Raw genomic sequence first — 14,817 nt, forward strand, 5'->3', positions numbered from 1 at the left:
GGCGGCGGCGGCGGCGCTCCTCCCCCACAGGCAGCTCCAATCGAGCTCCCAGCTCTGTTCTTTTTTTTTTTTTTTTTGGAATTTTGAGATTTTTCATTTGAAGTAAGTCTTAATGCTATTAAATTCACAAATATGCTAATTTAAATACCCAAGTCTATTATCTAAGACACACATTGCAAACACAAATATCTATTCTCTCCACATGTCAGAGCCCATTCATTTCATGGTTTGGAAATGGGGAGAATAGATCCCCTTAAACTGCAAGTCAGCAGGTGTTTCTTTACAGTTAACTTCAGCAAAATTCATACAAAATATTAATTAACAATGATCTTCTTGTTAACTCACAAGGAAACACCTTCAAAGCTGCATTTTGTTAAAGTTTCTGTACTAAAATGTAGAAAAACTGAACTACACAAATATTGAAAAGTTAAAAATTCCTTAATTTTTTATTCCTGGTACCACTACCACAATTTACAGGGCAATATACCTGATGTAATGAAAAGAAAAAGAAAAAGACAAAGCTACAACAGATAAAAGACCTCAGGAATGTACATCTAATTGACACTCCATTGCATTAATCAATAGCTGCACTTTTTGCAAACTGTGGCTAGGACAGTCCTGAGCAAGAAGGGTTTCCTGTTTAAGCTGCAGTAACTTTTCTGACTATGGATCATCGTTCCTTCTGTGGCAGATTTTTACAGTTCCTCTAATGCATTCGGGACGACTGTCTCAAAGTAACCTGCAGCTTTCCTGACACCTCCTCGCTCTCTCTCCTGCCAAGAACTGTAGCCCTTTTCTTGTGAGTTTTGAGAACCTTCTGCTACCATATCCACCACTTCCACCACCAGATCCATAACCACCACCATAGGGACTTCCCGAGCTTCTTCCACCAAAACTGCCTCCCTTCATGGGTCCATCATTTGATTGCTGTTGTCCACTATAATTTCCAAAATCATTATAGCTCCCACCACCACCATAGTTACCTCCAAAATTTCCTCCTTCATTGTAACCATCATATCCTCCACCACCGCCACCATATCCCCCATCTTGGTTTCCATATCCTGGTCCACCACCACCATAGCCTCCTCTACTACTGTAACCAGGACCACCGCCATAGTTACCACCGTCGCCTCCAAATCCGTTCTATCCACCATCACCTCCTCCATAACTACCTCTGCTGCCACCACCTCCACCACCATAGCCTCCTCTTCCACCAAGTTTCCACCACGGCCAAAGTTACCTCCACCACCTCCAAAGTTTCCTCCACGACCCATAAAGTTGCCAGATCCACCTCCACGACCTCTTTGTGATCCAGCAGATTGCGTTTCTTCTTTAGGAAGGGCCTTTTTCACTTCACAATTATGCCCATTAATAGTGTGGTATTTCTGAACAACAATTTTATCAACTGTATCATGATCATCAAAAGTTACAAAAGCAAATCCTCTCTTTTTTCCACTCTGCCTGTCTTCCATAACTTCTATGGTTTCAATCTCGCCATGCTTTTCAAAGTAGTCTCTCAAATTACATTCTTCTGTATCTTCTTTAATACCACCAACAAAAATTTTCTTCACTGTTAGATGGGCACCAGGCTTTACAGATCCTCTCTAGAACCAGCTCTCTTTGGTTCCACTACACGCCCATCAACCTTGTGTGGTCGAGCACACATTGCTGCATCCACCTCTTCAACCCAAGAGTAAGTCACAAAACCAAAGCCCCTGGAACGTTTTGTTTGGGGGTCTCTTATCACCACACAATCTGTAAGTGTGCCCCATTCCTCAAAATGTTCTCTTAAGCTATCGTCTGTAGTTTCAAAGCTCAGACCACCAATAAACAGTTTTCTCAACTGTTCTGGTTCCTTTGGATCATGGCCCTCCTCCCCACCCCACCCCCGGCGGCGGCGGCGGCGGCGACGGCGGCGGCGGCGACGGCGACGGCCGGAGTCGGGCTGGGGGCGACCGGGCGGCGGTTTTACCTCCGTTTTGAGACCGGACTCGCCTCTTCCAACTCGAGTTCAATATGGGACGGAGAGGCCAGCTCTGTTCTATGTTGGGCCATTTTACTTCAGCCTAAAAAAATTTCTTCTAGTATTCCCTAAGGTCTGCTGGGGATCAGTTTTCTTATTTTTCATTTATCTGTATTTGATTTTTTAAAATTGATTCCAATTTTCTGTTGAGATTCTCCATATTTTAATCTATTAATCCCCATCTTTTACTCTCAATATAGTCATTTTAAAGTTCTGTGCTAACTCCAGAATCTGAATTCCCTCTAAATCAATTTTTCTTGTTTTGTTTTGTTTTTTTTTTGTCTTAATTTTTAGTCACTTTTTCCTGCTTCAGGAATTTCATAATTTTTGATTGTGTGCTGGACATGGTGAATAAAAAATTCATAGAGACTGAAGATGCTATTACTTTGAACCAGAGAAGATTTACCCCTTTCTCTGTTAATCAGAGTGGCTGATCATTTCAGTCATTTCAGGAATTTTACTAGGTCAGAACTGGGTTGGAGCTTTACTTGTCTCATCCTACCTATGATTTTTCCTGATTTGTGGCCTCCCTGGATTTTTGCTGTGAGCCTGACAGGTCTTTGATTCTTCAATAAATACAGTCAGTTATTGACTTCAGTCTTTCAGATGTTTGAATTCAGCTCTTTAGGCTCTCAGTTCTCACAGCTTCAGAGTATGGCAAATGTAAGGAGAGACCAGCTATGTATTTGTTACCGTTACACTTTCTCAATGAAAATTTGTCTCATAAACACTGAAACATTGCAGATGATTTCACTTTTTCTGACTCAGCCCCCTTCTTGGGGATGGCACTTCTGGGTTTTTACTGTGAGTCTGGTAGGTCTCTGATTCCTCACTTTGGAAAGTTCTCTCCCTCAGGCATTAGGTATTTAAGCTTCCTGCTTTCTATAGGTTCAAAAACTGGCAAATGTCTTGAAGAGGAGACCTAATGATTGTCACAGGCCCCTTTATCTAGCGGGATTTGGTTTGTTCGTGCCATGACTGTGCAGGAAATTTCACTCTGCTTTCTTGGCTCAGTCCCCCATCATCCTGTACCACCCTGACACTAAGGAAATGTCCTGTGGGGGAAATCGGCTTGACATTCTGCTAGATTTCACTCCATCATGCCAGCAAATGAGTTCATCAAAAGGTATGGTGATTTCTCTTTTCCAGTGGAGTATGTCCACTACATAAGGAAATACAAAAGACAGTATAAATGTATTTTTGTTTGTAATTCAGTTTTTCTCCTATATGACTTAAAAGACAAATGCAGTATAAGCAAGTCCCAAATACATAAAGAAAAACTAACAGAATTAAAATGATAAAGCCTGACACTATTTTTTAAATAAATAAATAAATTTATTTATTTATTTATTTGTATTTTTATTTTTGGCTGCGTTGGGTCTTCGTTGCTGCGCGCGGGTTTTCTCTAGCTGTGGCGAGCAGGGGCTACTCTTTGTTGTGGTGCGTGGCCTTCTCGTTGCGGTGGCTTCTCTTGTTGAGGAGCACGGGCTCTAAGTGCATGGGCTTCAGTAGTTGTGGCTCTTGGGCTCTAGAGCGCAGGCTCAGTAGTTTTGGCGTGCGGGCTTAGTTGCTCCGCGGCATGTGGGATCTTCCCAGACCAGGGCTCGAGCCCGTGTCCCCTGCATTGGCAGGCGGATTCTTAACCACTGTACCACCAGGGAAGTCCGAAAAACTGACACTATTAAAGGGAGAAATATTTCAAGCCAATAGCAAAAGGTCATATATTGTATAATTCCATGTCTATGAAATGTCCAGGATGAGCAAATCCATATAGACAGAAAGTAGATTAGTGGATGCCAGGGGATGTTGGGGAGGGGAAAATAGGGAGTAACAGCTAACATATACAAGATTTCTTTGTGGGGGGCGTGACAAAAATGTTCTGGAATTAGATAGCAATATTGGTTGTGAAAATACTAAGAACTAGTGAATTGTACACTTACTTTAATCGGTGAATTTTTTTTTTTTAATCTTGTAGAAGTTTTTATTTCAGTGATTACAAGAACGCAGTAAATGGAAACTATGCTGGTTTACATTAGGCATGCACCTCTACCTGAAACTGCTGTTAGTTTTTGACTGGCCTAAATCTTTATAACTTATTTTTGCATTAGGCACATCTTTAAATTTTTTTGGACCCTGACATACAGGGTAAGTTAACTTCTTCCTTGTGGCAGTTTAGTATGAGAATTATGTTCGCTGGCTAGATTCCTTTAACTAAAGGCCTCTAAGACTCTCAGGCTACCTGTACTAGCTCAAGACTGTACTTTATATATAGATATAAAGATGATAAAATAAAATAAAATAAAGCTTTTGGGAGGTCTGACGTCTTCTGCCAGCGTTCAGTGGGTGTTCTGTAGGAGCAGTTCCACGTGTAGATGTATTTCTACTGTATCTGTGGGAAGGAAGGTGATCTCCACGTCTTACTCTTCTGCCATCTTGCCCCTCCCTCCCCCCAGGAATATCACTTTTAAAGGAGAAGGTATAAACCCCTTGGTTATATGAACTGGAGATTTTAGTAAGAAGTCAATATATTTTTTGTTAGGCACATGTTATGTTAGGCTGTCTCCCTGCACAGGACGCAGGCGCCTTGAAAATGGAAATCATATCCCTCTATAGTACGTCCCTCTTCTTTCTGCTTTGCAGTTTGCTGCTCCACTTGTTCAACCCCACTTAGTAATAACCTATACTTCCCTTGTTCCTGTTTTCCCATCTGGAAAACAGACAAAAGGCAACCAAACAACGCAAAGGTCTCAACAAATAAGGGATATCCAAAACCAGAGATGGCCAGAACTTCTGTATCCCTCATGAAACCTAGTCCCGTGTTCAATACTTAGGTATCATTAATACATGCGTGTTGACTGACACAGTTTAAACTCAATTCTTCCACTTCCCAGTTTAGTTTTAGTCCTCATACAAAACCTGATCATCAAATTCCTTAATGCTAGGAATCACAGTGAAAAATAATTTCTCAACTGACTTCTGTCAGATGAGTGAGAACTAAGGTTAATTCAGTGTATCTGAAGCATAGACAGTGAGGGCACAAGTGGCACAAGATGGGGCTAGAGAAGCAGAGAGGATTCTAGACCACGCAGAGTCTTAAAGGCCAACACTGTGTTTTCTATTCTCAAAACAATGTTTGTGAGCGATGTTTATGAGCAATGTTCCAACTTGCTTTGAAGGTTTCTTGTGTGAAGAATGGATTGGAAGGAAACAAGATATATGGACACTAGTTAGGACCTAATCGCAACAGACAGGCAAGTTCAGTATTAGAATGTTGAGGGAGAGCTGACAGATTCCAAAGAAATTCAGGAGATAAACTGAAGCGGGCTTAATGGGGTATGAGATGGAGGAAAGGAAGGTCTTAGGGAATTAAAGGGTTTACTGCACACATGAGCAAAGTCTCAAAATTAATCATTTGAACGTACAGAGGTAGATCTCCCAAATGACACCGGTTAGGAAGCAACGGTACGCCCTTTAGAATTCCTAGAGACAACACAAATCAACTGTTTCGATGGAAAATTCGGCGGGACCGGTGCGTTTTTTCACTCCAACTTAGTTCCAAATTCCTATTACTCACATTTTCTGTGCCAAAACAACACAGCTGGAGGAACTGAAGGGGATTCCGTTTTGGTAATTAAGGAGTGGCCCTAACACTGACAGTCCCATCTTAAAAAGCACTCCCTCTGCATTTTACCAGAGGAGCAATGGCCAGAGCCTCCCTTTGAAAACGATGGGCAGAAATCAGAACATTACACACTGTCCCTTTCAGCTACTGTGAACTGAGCCGGGAGACGACCAATATCCCCTGGCACAGCACGGACGGGCCAGCGCGCGGGGGCAACAGGGACAGGAGACAGCACAAGAGACGAAGCCCAGGCCCAGGGGCCAAGGCCTATTACCTTTCCGGCATGTGCAAAACATAAAACAGAAGCAATATTGTAACAAATTCATTAAAGACTTAAGAAGAAAAAAAAATCAGATGCTAAAGTGCATACTCTAACCACTATACTATATTGCTTCTATAAAACAAGCACTAAACCTCAGGTACAGGAAAAAACCCTTTTCGTGTCCTCACACCTAGGTCAAAATTACAAAGAGTTATTAATTCAGGAGACAGAAAGAGAAGGAGTAAATCTGAATGAATCTGAGTCAGAACACAGTGTTATAACCTTAGGTAAATTCCACAATACCCATGCCTCAACATGGCAAATTCCACAATATCCATGCCTCAACCTCCCTATCTATAAAGGAGTTAACCACACCAGCACTAACCATTACTTGCCTCCTGGTAGCTTGTGAGTGTTAATTATTATTTGTAAGAAATACACAGATCATCAGTTGAAAGAAACAAGGAAAACTACAGCGTTATTATTATTGTCTTGTTACTAGAGCTAAACACCAGAAATCAACATAAAGAAGTTATGTACACCAACAATGTAGGGTTTGAATATGTACTTTGAAAGGCAATCATATAATTAGTTGTTTTACCTCTGATTGCTTTTCCTTTTTTTTTTTTTTTTTAATTTAAAAAAGCAATACAGGGACTTCCCTGGTGGTTCAGTGGTAAAGAATCCGCCCTGCAATGCAGGGGACGTGGGTTCGATTCCCGGTCGGGGAACTAAGATCCCACACGCCGCGGGGCAACTAAGCCCTCGCGCCAAACTACTGAGCTCGCACACCTCAATGAGGTAGCCCACGTGCAGCAAACTACAGAGCCCACGCGCTCTGGAGCCTGCACGCCACAACTACAGAGCCCACGTGCCACAACTAGAGAGAGAAAACCCGCACGCCACAACTAGAGAGAAGCTCTCATGCTGCAACGAAGAGCCCGTGCGCCGCAATGACAAAAAAGATCCCACATGCCTTAACGAAGGTCCCGCGTGCCGCAACTAAGACCCAATACAGCCAATCAACCAATCAATCAATCAATCAATCAAGTGGGGCAGGGGGAGCAATACAGGAATTTCCCTGGCAGTCCAGTGGTTAAGACTCCAAGCTCCCAATGCAGGGGGCACGGGCTCGATCCCTGATTGGGGAACCAAGATCCCACATGTGGCACAGCGTAGCCAAAAAAAAAAAAAAAAAAAAAAAAGCAACACTTACCATACGGCATTTACCCCAGAGAACGCATGTTCGCACAAAAAAAGGTACACAAATGTCCACAGCATCTCTCTCAGTAATAGTCAAGAAATGGGAAAAAACTCAGATGTTCTTCAATGGGCAAGTGATTAAACAAACTGAAGTATAGCCAAACCATGGAATACTACTCAGCAATTAAAAAGAAAGCGGCACTGGGACCTCTCTGGTGTTCCAGCGGTTAAGACTCTGCACTCTCAATGCAGGGGGCCCAGGTTCCATCCCTGGTCAGGGAACTAGATCCCGCATGCTGCAACTATATACCCGCACAGCCAAATAAATAAATAAATATATATATTTTTTTTTTTTTAAAAAAAGGAGCACTATTGATTCATGCAATTTGGATGACTCTCCAGGGAATTACATTGATTGAAAAAGGCCAATCCAAAAGGTTACATACTGGGAATTCCCTGGCGGGCCAGTGTTTAGCACTCAGCACTTTCACTACCTGGGCTGGGTTCAATCCTTGGTCGGGGAACTAAGATCGCATAACCGGCAGCGCAGCCAAAAACAAACTTTTTTTTAATTAAGAAAAAAAAAAAAGGTTACACACTATATGATTTTATTCACATAGCATTCTTTTTTTTTAATTAATTAGTTAATTTATTTTATTTTTGGCTGCGTTGGGTCTTCGTTGCTGCATGTGGGCTTTCTCTAGTTGCGGCGAGCGGGGGCTACTCTTTGTTGCAGTGCGCGGGCTTCTCGCTGCGGTGGCTTCTCTTGTTGCAGAGCACGGGCTCTAGGCACGCGGGCTTCAGTAGTTGTGGCACGTGGGCTCAGTAGTTGTGGCTCCCGGGCTCTAGAGCGCAGGCTCAGTCATTGTGGCGCATGGGCTTAGTTGCTCCGCGGCATGTGGGATCTTCCCGGACAAGGGATCAAACCCATGTCCCCTGCAATGGCAGGCAGATTCTTTACCGCTGCGCCACCAGGGAAGTCCCACATAACATTCTTGAAATGACAGGTTGCCAGGGACAGATAGGGCCGGGGGACTGGGAGATGGGCCATCTTCCCCAGGGGCTATTTTCCCTTGATCATCTGCACAAAAACTTTAGTGCAACTTTATCCACTGCACTATCAGATCATTATGATTTGGTGGGGAGTGGGGGAGCAGCAGTGGCTATAAAATGGCATCAGGAGAGATCCTGTGGGATGGAAATGTTCTGTATCTTGACTGTGTCAATGGCAATACCCAGGTTGTGACAGTATACTATGGTTCTGTAAGATGTTACCATTGGGGAAAACTGGGTAAAGGACACACAGGACCTATCTCACTATTATTTCTTACAACTGCATGTAAACCTACAATAATCTGTAAACAAAAAGCTTAATCAGAAATGAAGGCAACACATGCCTCTTGTAACAAGTAAAACAATAGCCTGTGGTCAATCTCTTTCTCTACCCGTCCCATTCCCTCCCTCTTGAGATAACCATGCAAACTCACTGCTCATACAAACAGGCATGCATTTAATACTTTCTGTTTACTGTATCAAAATGGGATCATACATACTACATTATTACCCTGCAGCCTACCTTCTTCACCCATCATCCCTATATCATAGAGACCTTAAAAAAAAAAAACTATTTTAAGTGCCAAGCAGGATGGCAGGTATAGAAAATTTTCTGACTAGGGCAAATCTGACAAATGTTTACCGTGCTAATGTGCCATAGCTCAGCCAGGTGCACTCAGTGAGAGCATAATATACAAGTAGCATTCTAAAGAGATCTGCAAAAAATGCAAGGTCTTCAGCAGCTCTTCGAGGATCCCATCCCCCTCTCTGCCTCCTCCATGGAACCATCCCATGGAGGTTTAACAGTTTAATTCCATTTGCCCCCTCCTGCTGTTTGTGCTTTTGTTGTATACTTCTGTTCTACATCTCCACAAGACATTATTATTGTCATTTATTTACAAAACAACATATAAATATAAAGGTGTATGTACCTGGGTATATGTACATATATATATTAAACACACACACAGACTTTAAGTGCTCTTTGCTCTTTCCTGCAGTTCTGTTCTTTTTTTTTGGGGGGGGGGGGGCAAGTTTTTATATTGGTAAAGTTCTGTACTACTAGAAATATAAGATTTGAAAAGAAAAATGAGACTTGAGGATTATCTGTGGAGCTTATCCTCATTCTCCTGCTGACGCATTATGTGTTTATAATTTGAGAACTGCAGATAAATACAAACTGGTCTTCTCCATACTTGCTCACTAAGGAATTCCTCATTTCTAGGAAACGTCTATTTCAAGGAAAGGAAACAAACAAAAACACCTAGTGCACTAGATGATTAAAAGGTACACATTTTATAGCCTGAGTTCGAGAAAAAAATTACCCAAGAAACGGCCTTTTTCCCTAGGAGCCAGCTTCTACTAGGGGAGTCTAGGGTTCTCTAGGCAAAGAAAAAAAACTTGCCAGTTTAAACAGAATAACAGAAACGTTCAGCCAATCAAATATACAGAACTCATCACTTGCAGTGAGGAATGAAAGGCCTGTATCAACAGAAAAAATAAATGGCACAGGCAACGTCTGGAACAGAAAACAAACAGGAGGTACTTTAAAAAGCCAAAATTGCAAAGACAGATTAACAGGGTATGAAATTACACGCCGGGCAATGCACCTGTTAAAGGAAAAGAGGCGCACACCAAGTCTGAAGTCTTAAGAATTCGGTGTTTAACATTACTTCTGCATGCTGCCCAGCAGGAAACTCGGGTCCTGGCTTAATCCACAACGCACACTTCATTTAAGGAGGTGAACTGCTTGGTCTGACTCAGTTTCTTATTCTGTAAAATGAATGCAACACAGCTGTCGTGAGTCGCCAAAGAATTCTGCACAAACGCTTTGTAACTCCAAAGTGCTGTGCAAATCAGAGCAGCCCTTCTCTCCTTCACATTCGTTTGACTTGGAATTTCAGAAGTTTAGCTGAAAATATAGACGACTCGGAAGCAAGGGACTGAGAGTGACCCACACAGGTGGACAGAAATGCAAAAACTGGAGCACCTCATACAAACCACAAGAGAACACGTTCACGTGCACACGTTATCAGTAACAGAAAACGCCACCGGTAGCAACCGTAAACCACTGAGAGGACCAGCAACGACATGTGTCCAAATCCAGCCGGCAGCACAGCCTCGTCGGCGGCAGTGCCTTAAACACAGCTCCCCGCACTCCGCGGCCTAACAAGATCCACTTTTTCCAAAAAGTTTAGCAACTTGCCAAGTACACTGGCATAGTTCACCTTTTTTAATTGCTAAGCAAACATGCAGGAGAGTTGAGACAATCAAGGGAATGTTCAGCCTTCCTCAAAAATAAGATCCAGGAAATTCACGTTTTGCTTGAACAGTTTCATGTCTAAAACTGATCACAAACCTCTGTTTGATGTTGTTTTCTCGCTGCTGGCCAATGAGCCCGGGAAAGACAACGAATTCTTTTCAAACAGGGAGGGCTCTCTGCACTCTTCAGCTAAACCAGCGAGGCTTTACCACCGTCACGTTTAAAATAATGAGGAGGACGCCTCGATGGAGTTTACCGGGCTGCGCTAATCACGAGGGGCCTCGGGCGCCCAGGGCGGGCCCCAGCGCCGGTGGCCGCGGGACCGGACGCCCTCCCCGGGACCCCCCCAGGACCCCCTCCCCGGGACGCGGCCGCGGGACAGGACGCCCCCCAGAACCCCTGACCGGGACGCAGCTGCGGGACAGGACGCCCCCCAGAACCCCTGCCCGGGACGCGGCTGCGAGACAGGACGCCCCCCAGGACCCCTGCCCGGGACGCGGCCGCGGGACACGAAGCTCCCCCCTCCCCAGGAACCCCTCCCCAGAGCGCGGGCCTCGCCGCCGTCACGCGGCACCCGCCGCGCTCACCGCGGGCCGGGAAACCCCTCAGGCCGACTGACCCCCGCCCGCCGCCCAGCCTCCCTCCGGCCCGCGCCGCCCGCCGCGCCTACCGCGTTCTTCTGCATCATCTTGTCCATCTTCTGGGCAATGCGGACCACCTCGTCCTCCATGGCCCCGGCAGGCCTGCCCCGCGCCGGGCCGCGGGGGACGGGAAACGAGCGGAGCTGGCGGGGCGGCGGGTAAGCCCAGGCGTCGGCGAGGGCCCTCAGCAGGCCTGACCGAGGCGCTTCCTCACTCACGGCGACGGCGACGGCGCCGGCGGCGGCGGCGGCGGCGGCGGCGCTCCTCACCCGCAGGCAGCGCCAATCCAGCTCACAGCTCGCGGGGGCGGCGCTCCTCCCCCGCAGGCAGCGCCAATCCAGCTCCCAGCTCGCGGCGGCGGCGGCGGCGCTCCTCCCCCGCAGGCAGCGCCAATCGAGCTCCCAGCTCGCGGCGGCGGCGGCGGCGCTCCTCCCCCGCAGGCAGCGCCAATCGAGCTCCCAGCTCGCGGCGGCGGCGGCGGCGGCGCTCCTCCCCCGCAGGCAGCGCCAACTGAGCTCCCAGCTCGCGGCGGCGGCGGCGGCGGCGCTCCTACCCCGCAGGCAGCGCCAATCGAGCTCCCAGCTCGCGGCGGCGGCGGCGGCCCTCCTCACCCGCAGGCAGCGCCAATCCAGCTCCCAGCTCGCGGGGGCGGCGCTCCTCCACCGCAGGCAGCGCCAATCCAGCTCCCAGCTCGCGGCGGCGGCGGCGGCGGCGCTCCTCCCCCGCAGGCAGCGCCAATCGAGCTCCCAGCTCGCGGCGGCGGCGCTCCACCCCGCAGGCAGCGCCAATCGAGCTCCCAGCTCGCGGCGGCGGCGGCGGCGGCGCTCCTCCCCAGCAGGCAGCGCCAACTGAGCTCCCAGCTCGCGGCGGCGGCGGCGCTCCTCCCCCGCAGGCAGCGCCAATCCAGCTCCCAGCTCGCGGCGGCGGCGGCGGCGGCGCTCCTCCCCCGCAGGCAGCGCCAATCGAGCTCCCAGCTCGCGGCGGCGGCGGCGGCGCTCCTCCCCCGCAGGCAGCGCCAATCGAGCTCCCAGCTCGCGGCGGCGGCGGCGGCGGCGCTCCTCCCCCGCAGGCAGCGCCAACTGAGCTCCCAGCTCGCGGCGGCGGCGGCGGCGGCGCTCCTCCCCCGCAGGCAGCGCCAACTGAGCTCCCAGCTCGCGGCGGCGGCGGCGCTCCTCCCCCGCAGGCAGCGCCAATCCAGCTCCCAGCTCGCGGCGGCGGCGGCGGCGCTCCTCCCCCGCAGGCAGCGCCAATCGAGCTCCCAGCTCGCGGCGGCGGCGGCGGCGGCGCTCCTCCCCCGCAGGCAGCGCCAACTGAGCTCCCAGCTCGCGGCGGCGGCGGCGGCGGCGCTCCTACCCCGCAGGCAGCGCCAATCGAGCTCCCAGCTCGCGGCGGCGGCGGCGGCGCTCCTCACCCGCAGGCAGCGCCAATCCAGCTCCCAGCTCGCGGGGGCGGCGCTCCTCCACCGCAGGCAGCGCCAATCCAGCTCCCAGCTCGCGGCGGCGGCGGCGGCGGCGCTCCTCCCCCGCAGGCAGCGCCAATCGAGCTCCCAGCTCGCGGCGGCGGCGCTCCACCCCGCAGGCAGCGCCAATCGAGCTCCCAGCTCGCGGCGGCGGCGGCGGCGGCGCTCCTCCCCAGCAGGCAGCGCCAACTGAGCTCCCAGCTCGCGGCGGCGGCGGCGGCGGCGGGAGCGGCGGCGGCGGCGGCGACGCTCCTCCCCCGCAGGCAGCGCCAATCGAGCTCCCAGCTCGCGGCGACGCTCCTCCCCCGCAGGCAGCGCCAATCGAGCTCCCAGCTCTCGGCGGCGGCGGCGGCGCTCCTCCCCCACAGGCAGCTCCAATCGAGCTCCCAGCTCTGTTCTTTTTTTTTTTTTTTTTGAATTTTGAGATTTTTCATTTGAAGTAAGTCTTAATGCTATTAAATTCACAAATATGCTAATTTAAATACCCAAGTCTATTATCTAAGACACACATTGCAAACACAAATATCTATTCTCTCCACATGTCAGAGCCCATTCATTTCATGGTTTGGAAATGGGGAGAATAGATCCCCTTAAACTGCAAGTCAGCAGGTGTTTCTTTACAGTTAACTTCAGCAAAATTCATACAAAATATTAATTAACAATGATCTTCTTGTTAACTCACAAGGAAACACCTTCAAAGCTGCATTTTGTTAAAGTTTCTGTACTAAAATGTAGAAAAACTGAACTACACAAATATTGAAAAGTTAAAAATTCCTTAATTTTTTATTCCTGGTACCACTACCACAATTTACAGGGCAATATACCTGATGTAATGAAAAGAAAAAGAAAAAGACAAAGCTACAACAGATAAAAGACCTCAGGAATGTACATCTAATTGACACTCCATTGCATTAATCAATAGCTGCACTTTTTGCAAACTGTGGCTAGGACAGTCCTGAGCAAGAAGGGTTTCCTGTTTAAGCTGCAGTAACTTTTCTGACTATGGATCATCGTTCCTTCTGTGGCAGATTTTTACAGTTCCTCTAATGCATTCGGGACGACTGTCTCAAAGTAACCTGCAGCTTTCCTGACACCTCCTCGCTCTCTCTCCTGCCAAGAACTGTAGCCCTTTTCTTGTGAGTTTTGAGAACCTTCTGCTACCATATCCACCACTTCCACCACCAGATCCATAACCACCACCATAGGGACTTCCCGAGCTTCTTCCACCAAAACTGCCTCCCTTCATGGGTCCATCATTTGATTGCTGTTGTCCACTATAATTTCCAAAATCATTATAGCTCCCACCACCACCATAGTTACCTCCAAAATTTCCTCCTTCATTGTAACCATCATATCCTCCACCACCGCCACCATATCCCCCATCTTGGTTTCCATATCCTGGTCCACCACCACCATAGCCTCCTCTACTACTGTAACCAGGACCACCGCCATAGTTACCACCGTCGCCTCCAAATCCGTTCTATCCACCATCACCTCCTCCATAACTACCTCTGCTGCCACCACCTCCACCACCATAGCCTCCTCTTCCACCAAGTTTCCACCACGGCCAAAGTTACCTCCACCACCTCCAAAGTTTCCTCCACGACCCATAAAGTTGCCAGATCCACCTCCACGACCTCTTTGTGATCCAGCAGATTGCGTTTCTTCTTTAGGAAGGGCCTTTTTCACTTCACAATTATGCCCATTAATAGTGTGGTATTTCTGAACAACAATTTTATCAACTGTATCATGATCATCAAAAGTTACAAAAGCAAATCCTCTCTTTTTTCCACTCTGCCTGTCTTCCATAACTTCTATGGTTTCAATCTCGCCATGCTTTTCAAAGTAGTCTCTCAAATTACATTCTTCTGTATCTTCTTTAATACCACCAACAAAAATTTTCTTCACTGTTAGATGGGCACCAGGCTTTACAGATCCTCTCTAGAACCAGCTCTCTTTGGTTCCACTACACGCCCATCAACCTTGTGTGGTCGAGCACACATTGCTGCATCCACCTCTTCAACCCAAGAGTAAGTCACAAAACCAAAGCCCCTGGAACGTTTTGTTTGGGGGTCTCTTATCACCACACAATCTGTAAGTGTGCCCCATTCCTCAAAATGTTCTCTTAAGCTATCGTCTGTAGTTTCAAAGCTCAGACCACCAATAAACAGTTTTCTCAACTGTTCTGGTTCCTTTGGATCATGGCCCTCCTCCCCACCCCACCCCCGGCGGCGGCGGTGGCGGCGGCGGCGGCGGCGGCGGCGGCGACGGCCGGAGTCGGGCTGGGGGCG

The 14,817-nt window shown here is 48.3% G+C and overlaps 1 long non-coding RNA gene and 1 pseudogene across 9 annotated transcripts in view; both read right to left on the reverse strand.

Annotated features, from left to right (window-relative positions):
* The window catches only part of LOC309643390, a 2,123,356-nt gene that overhangs the window by 823,739 nt on the left and 1,284,800 nt on the right, over positions 1–14,817 (reverse strand). The window lies entirely within an intron of this gene.
* On the reverse strand, positions 1,061–14,742 carry LOC309643465 (heterogeneous nuclear ribonucleoprotein A3 pseudogene; annotated as a pseudogene). The gene is made up of 2 exons: positions 13,847–14,742; positions 1,061–1,249 (listed from the first exon to the last, which is right to left on the reverse strand). The product of its transcript is annotated as a heterogeneous nuclear ribonucleoprotein A3 pseudogene (transcript).

This window comes from Balaenoptera physalus (genome assembly GCF_965194825.1).
Source record: "Balaenoptera physalus genome assembly, chromosome: 15".
Lineage (NCBI taxonomy): Eukaryota > Metazoa > Chordata > Mammalia > Artiodactyla > Balaenopteridae > Balaenoptera > Balaenoptera physalus.